Consider the following 7,845-nt stretch of genomic DNA (forward strand, 5'->3'; position numbering starts at 1 on the left):
GTAGGGAGACTACGCAGCTTTGTCCTTGCTGCTTTTGTATTGTCAAGAGCTGACAGAAGCTTGAGAAGCCTAGTTTGTCCTCTGGCAGAGCAGAAAGAGGTTTTCTCACAAATTTGAGACTTGTCACTAAAGAGCCAGTAGGCATGCAAGCATAACTTGAAATTACAGGTTAGATTGAGCTGTATATATATATACTTTGAATCAAATGAGACTGCACTCTGACAATCAGCTGCCCAACATGCTTTTGTTGTTGTTGGAGGGTTTTGGTTTTTTTGTTTTTTTTTTTTCTTGCTGACTAGCATGTTTAGCTTCATCTAGTTCTTGGTCTGCAAAATGAATTTGCCTAGACTCTGGGTCAGCTTGGTCACCCTGAACCTACTAATAGCACAGAGCTGTCATCTCAATGTACTTTAGCATGTAATATCATGTGGTCTGATGAGTTAACGTCACAGCTGCTGGCAGATCCTGAAAATGCTGGAAGGAGAATTGACTTAGATAGACTTTTGGAGGAATCTGCTGAAGTACAGTTTCTCATTGCTGCTTACTGGGTATGAGCCCTTAAAATGAGTTCAGGAGACATCCTAAACTTCTGCCGCTTATCCTAGTGGAACAAAATGTTTTATGGTTGACAGTGCAGAAAGACAAGAAATGAAATTTGCCTTTTGTAGATAATTACCCGTCAGTGCCAGTAAGGTAACTGTAGTTCAGTGTCAAACTCAAATTTGTCATGTCTAAAAGCTGCTAACTGCTCTGCAAGCTTGTAATCACCTTTGCTTTACCTCTTCATGAGCTTCCTCAGAAAATGAGTCTCAGCCTTGTGTGATAGCATGATGAGAACTGATATATACAGGGAAACTTTCTTCAGTGTGTTTTTTGACAAAGGCAGTTAATATCCCTTTGATGCCTTAACTGTTTTGGTCAAACATTGTACTGCCTCTGGCTTGTGGAAGTATCAGTCTTTACATAGATTGTCCCAGTAGTCATGTGGATGCTTCTGATTCTAGAGAGCAAACTGGCTCTTGCATGTGTCTCCTCCTTGGAGGGAGGAGGGGTGATGTAACGGTGCTTCACAAACCTTGGTGCCTTGTGTTGCCTTAAGTTATCTGCTACCCAAGACTGATAAATGGCTCGCTCTTTTTGGATGGTTTCTTGCAATGGGATTTTGAATTTTGCTGAAGACTCCAATAGTTTTATTACCAGTAAAATTTTAGCACAAGGTTTTTGAGTTTGTAATTTTGTTAATGCTTGTTTCCCAGTACTAATGGTTCTTCTGTAGCCTACATCCTTATTTTTCTTCATTACTAGGTAAAAACCAATCAGAACTGTTTACTTGGGGGGGAAAAAAGGAATGTAAAGGCTGGTAGATCATGGAACCAGCTGCATGACTAGGATTCTGAGATGAAGGGGTGCTTGTCTATGCATGGATTTCCCAGTACAGAGAGAGATGGAAAGTTCTTTCATAGGCACCTGTTGGTGATAATTTTTTACTGTCTTCAGTCTCCTGTGTAAATCTGCTGGTGTAAATCTGTTGGGTTTTGGGTTTCGTTTGGCTTTGATGACTTAAGAGCATTAAATCAGTGCTGTGCTGCTGTTAGAGATATTGACAGTAGAGTCCAAGTTTTGTGATATGTTGCCCATTTTTCAAGTTGGTAGTCTGTCTGGTTTGGTTCTGTGTTGTACTGAAGCTTTTTGGAAAGCAACTTTTCTAAGTGGAGCTAGAACATGGTTAGTTCACACTTACGCATCTGAATAACCTGTGAATAAAGTACCTTCATGACTCTTAGTAATTGTAGAATACTAAATTAAGTTGTGCATTAGCACGACTTGTAAAGACATGGATACGTGAAATGGTACTGCTGACATTGGCTACCTTCTTTCTTAGAGTGTCCAGTAAACTGAAGTGTTTTAAATGCTAGTTCAATCTGACTTCTAGCAGCACTTCACCACATAACATTCTGTGAAAGATGCAGTGTGTCCCCAGCATTTTACAGAATATTCTCAAATATGTGAGTTCTTACATAAGGACATCTTTCTGATTGCCTTGATGTTTTGCCTATGTCTTGCAGGTGCTCTTCTGTTAAGCTTCAATGAGAAACACTGCCTGCTCCCTTGACTTAACATGCAAAGGTCTCTATGGCAGGTTTTGAGCCAGTTTATGATTATAAGCTTTATACAGGAAGGAGATTACTTTCCTGTATGCATCCAAAGTAAGGTTCTAAATATGCCTTGAGACTCTTGGCTTTTCTGATGGTCAGACATATTATTAGATGATAATTGCTGCATCTGAGCCACTGCAGCAGTTCCTCAAGCTACATTTTCATGTTTCCATTGAGTTGTGCATGCCTTCCTTGCTTAGGAGGCCATCCTGATGTTGCCCTGTGTACTTCATGACTGCTGTCTGGACACAAGTGTTGAGTATCTGCAGCTGCTGTTCAGTTTGTTATTGTTGAGATGACCACAGAAATGAAAGCGTTGAATCTGGCACAGACACAGCTGTAGGCACAGGGTCTGAGTGTGCCTGTCAGTGTCTTGCTACTAGATTGTGGGAAAATAACTCTTGAGAAAGATATTCACTGTGGTGTTCTGGGTTTTTTTTCTTCCTTTGTGTAAGGAAGGGAAGGTGGGCAGAAGGCACTGTACTGTTTAGGGTGATTCAGTTCTAGCCGTCTGGCTTTGGCAGTTTTCTCCTTTGAGTCACCTTGCATTTCCATGGACTTGGCAGGTAATCTGCGTACTGCTCTGTCCTTCCAAGGGGGGCCAGTTTGAAAACAAGGTCTTTGCTAGTTTGACAACAAAGTCTTAGCTGTTCTAGCACCTTACCACTGCCAAAAGGGGAAATCCCATTTTATGTCTTCCCTCCCCCGTTCTGCCACTTGCAGATTCTTTGGCACACATGTGGCTCTTAGCTGAGTCTTCTCACCATCACTAGTGGTGAGAAACAGAGCTGCTTCTTTTGGTGGCAGCAAGCTGTTAGGTTAGATGAGATTGGCTCTCTTGGGTAACTGCATCCTTAGACGGTCTGGAAAGAGTCTAAAACAGCAGTGTCTCCTTGCCTGAATAGCACTGATTCCTTCCAAGACACTGGATCTACATGAACAGCCTTAAACCACCTATAGAAAAAGGTTTCTCTTTCTATTCCCCAAAACATAACAATGGTTGCTTTGTTTCTCTTCATCTTTGTTGGTTCTATGGCATTCCACTTAGGAATGCAAACAAGGTGCAATTTGACAATACAAAGAGTAAAGATCCTCTTTAAAAGCCCTCTTTTGAGTGTCCCTGTTGGTTCTCTTCTCAGTAATGTTCTGGGCCTTGAGACTTTACTGCACAAAGGAGCTTCCAGGATAAGTGCTTCCAGATCCTCAGTTTAGCCCTCTGTTTACTGGGGGGAAGACAACATACGGAATTGTCCCTGAAGCAAGTTTACCTGCAGGCTCTTCAGACAACTGAAAAGTTTTTTTCAAATAAAAAGAACTGTGATGTACTACCCAGTTTTGCAACGACCCAGTAATGTCTTTCCACCCCCTTTTCTTGCAGTGTGTGTTGTGTTATACTTAGCAGTGCAGGTAGGTAAAAAGCCTTTCAAATGTTCAGCTGCCATGGGAAATACTGTTTCCTGAGACCATCTCCAAGATGGTACAGGACTTCTGACAAAAGTTTTTAAAACTGCATTTGCCCCATAATGGTCCAGAGGTAATGGTGGAGTAATGGAACGGTCCTTCATATGAGGAAGACACTGGACTCCACCATTAGTTGCTAAAAGACCTCTGGTTTTGTACATGTGGCTAATTACCGAGATCTGTTAAGGGAGAGTCTTAAACCTGCTTCTAAGATTTGTTAAAGACCATGAAAATACATAGGGCAGAATAGAGCTCTATTTATTGCCACTCAAAAGTTTGATGGGAGTAAAGGGTGGTACTATAGCTTTATTAAGCAAATTGCTTCTGTAAACCAAATGTATGGCTGAAAGTTTCAGGTTTGAACCTTGATTGTTTCTTAGTAAAGAAATCACAACTAAGAGCACCACAAATACTTTTAAAAAGACAAAATATTTCTAAAAGAAACATAACAGCCAATATATGTTGACTCATGAAACATGTATCTAAGAGTTTGAAAGGTTAATTACAAATGTTTCGCCAGTCTATTAAGGGACCAAAAATAAGCCACTCTTTGACATAATTTTTCTTATTATTTTACACCTGATTATTTGAGATCCTGTTGGATGTATTCTTATATCCACCCCTCTTTCCAACTGAACAAGTATACTTCTGCTTAGAAGAAACTAGTTATGACCTAGACCATAACTGTACTGGAGGAAGAGTCTATTTAGGTGTTGCATTTTATTTACTGGACATGAAAGAACACCTGTAAAGACTTTGTGTAGTTAATTGAAAAGGAAATGTGCAAATTTCATGTGTCACTCACAATTAGACTACAGTTTTTCATCAGATGATTTTTCCATGCCTATTTAATCTTAAGATTTAAATGTAATAAATTTTAGTTCAACAGGAAATTCAGTTACATGACTTCGAACAGTCCAAGTTTTTTCTTTCTGCATGCACAGTGAATTAGTGCTGAAGTATGTCTGTATTTTTAGGCTATGAGCTCTATGAAGTAGTTAGAGCTAATAAAAAGTAAATCACACTGAAATATTTGTGATACAGAGTGTGTAAACATCACTTGTATCAGTCTGCTTTGTGGAGTTGGATACATCATGAAGGGATTTTCCTCAGACTGACAGTAATGAATACGTTCCCAGGTTCTAAAATTAACTCTTCAAGCACTTTTGTTGGCAAATGTCTTTGGTTTCTGCCTTCCATGAAGATAAGAACAGGAATTTCCTTTGAACAGTACTGTAGAAACTTGCGTGTGTGGGTCTTGGGGTATTTTTCTAATTTTCTAATATTTCATGTCAACAACTGAATGATCATAACTAAAGCACATTGGTCATGAGACAGTGAAATCTGGTAGGAGTGCTCTTTGGATATTAACATTCTTCAAATAAGTATTAGCCTGATTTGACATGATTTGCTATGGATATGGACATAATTGAGGTCATACAATTTGGTAACTGGGAGAATGGAGAAAAACAAAAACAAAAAAAAAAAAAAAAAAAAAAAAAAAAAAAAAAAAAAACCAAATATTTTATCACTATTCTGTTTCTTTTCCTGTCCGCCCCCCTAGCCAAGACTACGGATTTCTTGTGTGGCATGCAGCTGGAATGACAAAGTCTGAGAAATACTTCCAAATCTTCTTGAAGTTTGGAAGAATCTAAAGGAATATGTCATGTTTGGGGGATAAATGAGAGTTCTGCTTTGTGTGGTGTTTGTTCCTTCTAAACCACTATGTTCTCTTTTCCTAACTGTTTTTAATTTTATAAATTTAACAACAGTCTTCAGTGTTAACTCTTCTGCTGTTCCCATGCCTGTGATGCCCCTTTTAAAGTAGCAGAAAAATATTTCCAAAGCTAATTTGTTAAATAGTATGTAAATTTTGGTAGTGTTACTGTATTTATAAATATTTATATTTTGGTAGTATTCTGTGCTGTGTGAAATGCAGCATCAAACTGGAAGAGTTTTGTGATGTGCAAAGTGATCTGTGAAATGCATTAGTAGCACTTGATATCTGCTTAAGTAACAGGCTTGGGAGAAGAATGATGTAACACCACATGAATGTTTTCAGTTGCTGCACTTCTTTGATTTACTGATATTCTGTCAAAATTTTAGGATCTCTGGTTTTTTTAGACTATTGTAACCACAAGAATTTCTGGAGTGTCTGTCTAGAAAGAGTAGAGTGGAGAAAAAGTTACTTTTTCCTGGAGAAAAACAAATCCAAAGAGCTTCTCAGTGTTCTGTTTCTGCAATCTGCCTTTGTGAACTCAAGACTGTTGTAAGGATGAACTGTACAGCTGCTGCTTCAGTCACCATTTGGTATCTAGATTGTGTCTATTTAAAACCTTTTCTGTGGATGGATGCTGAGTGCAGAATTTCTGAGCTTGTCTTTGAACTGTCTCTGCTGTGAGGTGTCCTAGGACTTCTAGGGCTGAGAGAGGTTTGAGCAGCCTCTGTGGAAATTTCTGCTTCTGTAGAGCATTGCTGAGGTTGTGTTAAGATGCAGAGCAGAAGGAATGTTCTTACATTTTTTATATAACAGGATGTGTGTTACACATCACTGCATGATTTAAGGGTTTTGGGACCAAAACTACTTACTTAAGTTCTCTTGGAAATCAGAGTGAAAACAAGAGACCTCAATCTTTAAGTTCAAGTGTGGTTTTGGTGGTCCTACCCGTCCTGACTTGCTGCAGATTTTGTTTAAGGCATTAAATTTTAAAATAGTAGTTTGGCATTTGTTGGCTTTCATCTTGCCTGGCGTGTAGAGGATAATAGGTGGTGGTCAGTACTTATTCTAACAGAACTTGTGCACAATTTATGCCATTCACTGTAACAACTTGTGTTAATATTAGTGCTAGTAACTGCTGTACTGTTGATGGCATTTATCCTAATATCTTTTTAAGTGATTTTGTTTGTATCAAAATTAGGATAGCAGTGTAGGGGGGAAATTACCTTATAGCTAGGGTTTTTTTCCCTTTTCCCTTACCCTCTGTTGACTTGATTGACATGTTCCTTTTGGGGGATTAACAAGTAATTTATAATGGGAACACTGAAGCCATTTAGAATTCTAATTACAGATTTCTAATTAGTTTCACAGTTTTGACCATTTCCTTACTGAACTGTCTGTTTTAGACTCACAGATCAGAATGCTGCATTCTTGAATTGGCCAAGAAAGTGAGAAGCATGTTATGTGATATTTATCTTAAGGAGTATTTCTTTTTTCAGTAAAATAAATGATCTTTAAAACACTTCCTGCTGCAAGAGTAAGCAGTAAAGACTTGGATCAGAGGAAGAATTTTGGAAGGTAAATTTCATCTCTTCCCCCTCGTGGATGTCCAGGTGGCAAACCAGTGTGTTTTTAAGTTTACTTGAGAACAGTGATTGTGGCATTCTCAGCTCTGTCCTGCTGCTCTTTCTAGCAGAGGCATTAAAGAGGAAGGAGTTTGAAACCTTGGTTGGTTTGCTTCAGGTTTGAATGCTTAAGTAGCAGATATTGGTAATTTCTGATTTCTTCAATCTCTTGTGAATTTTTCACTTCTCCTTTATAAATAATAACAATTTTAAAAGCTTTATAGAGTTCTGAAGAAAACTGCTGGTCCTTCTAATGCTTTTGGGTTGGAGCTTGAGGTACTTATACATTGTTGCTGTGACTACTGGAGTTTGAAGTGCAGGAGTTTCAGTCCGTAGTGTAGATGCTTTTGTTTCGTTGGTTATTTTGTTTTGTTCCAAGTGCGCTTCATTCTGCGTGTAGTAGGTCCAAAGGACATAGGCTTGCTGTCTCTTATATGGGAAGAAATTCTTTCAACCTACATGATGTGGATCACAAGGGTGTTCTCCATCCTTATTTTGTAGCAGTCCTTTGCACAACAGTTAAAAGTTGCATCCTTTCCATTCATGGTACTCCACTGCAGTTGAGTTTGTCACTTCTGTTTGATGAAACAACTTTTCCTATATTTTTTTCCCGAGTGCCAATACTTCTAGTTGTATGACAAAAACAAGAAGCAAGCAAATGTATACTGCTTTCGTTTTTCTGTCTTGCCACTACTACAGTGCTGCTAAGTGTGTAAAGCAACAAACTCTTCTGGTGCTTGTGGATTTGAATTTGTTGCATCAAGCATTCATGAAGGGCAATTTGTAGATGTCAGTTACTGCAGCATTACCTGTAGTTGTTTGCATAGAAACTTGTAAATGCATTTAACTTCTAAAAATAGAAGCACCACTGGTAGTCTTCAAATGC

Source organism: Merops nubicus, unplaced genomic scaffold (assembly GCF_000691845.1).
Source record: "Merops nubicus isolate BGI_N331 unplaced genomic scaffold, ASM69184v1 scaffold36790, whole genome shotgun sequence".
Classification (NCBI taxonomy): Eukaryota; Metazoa; Chordata; class Aves; order Coraciiformes; family Meropidae; genus Merops; species Merops nubicus.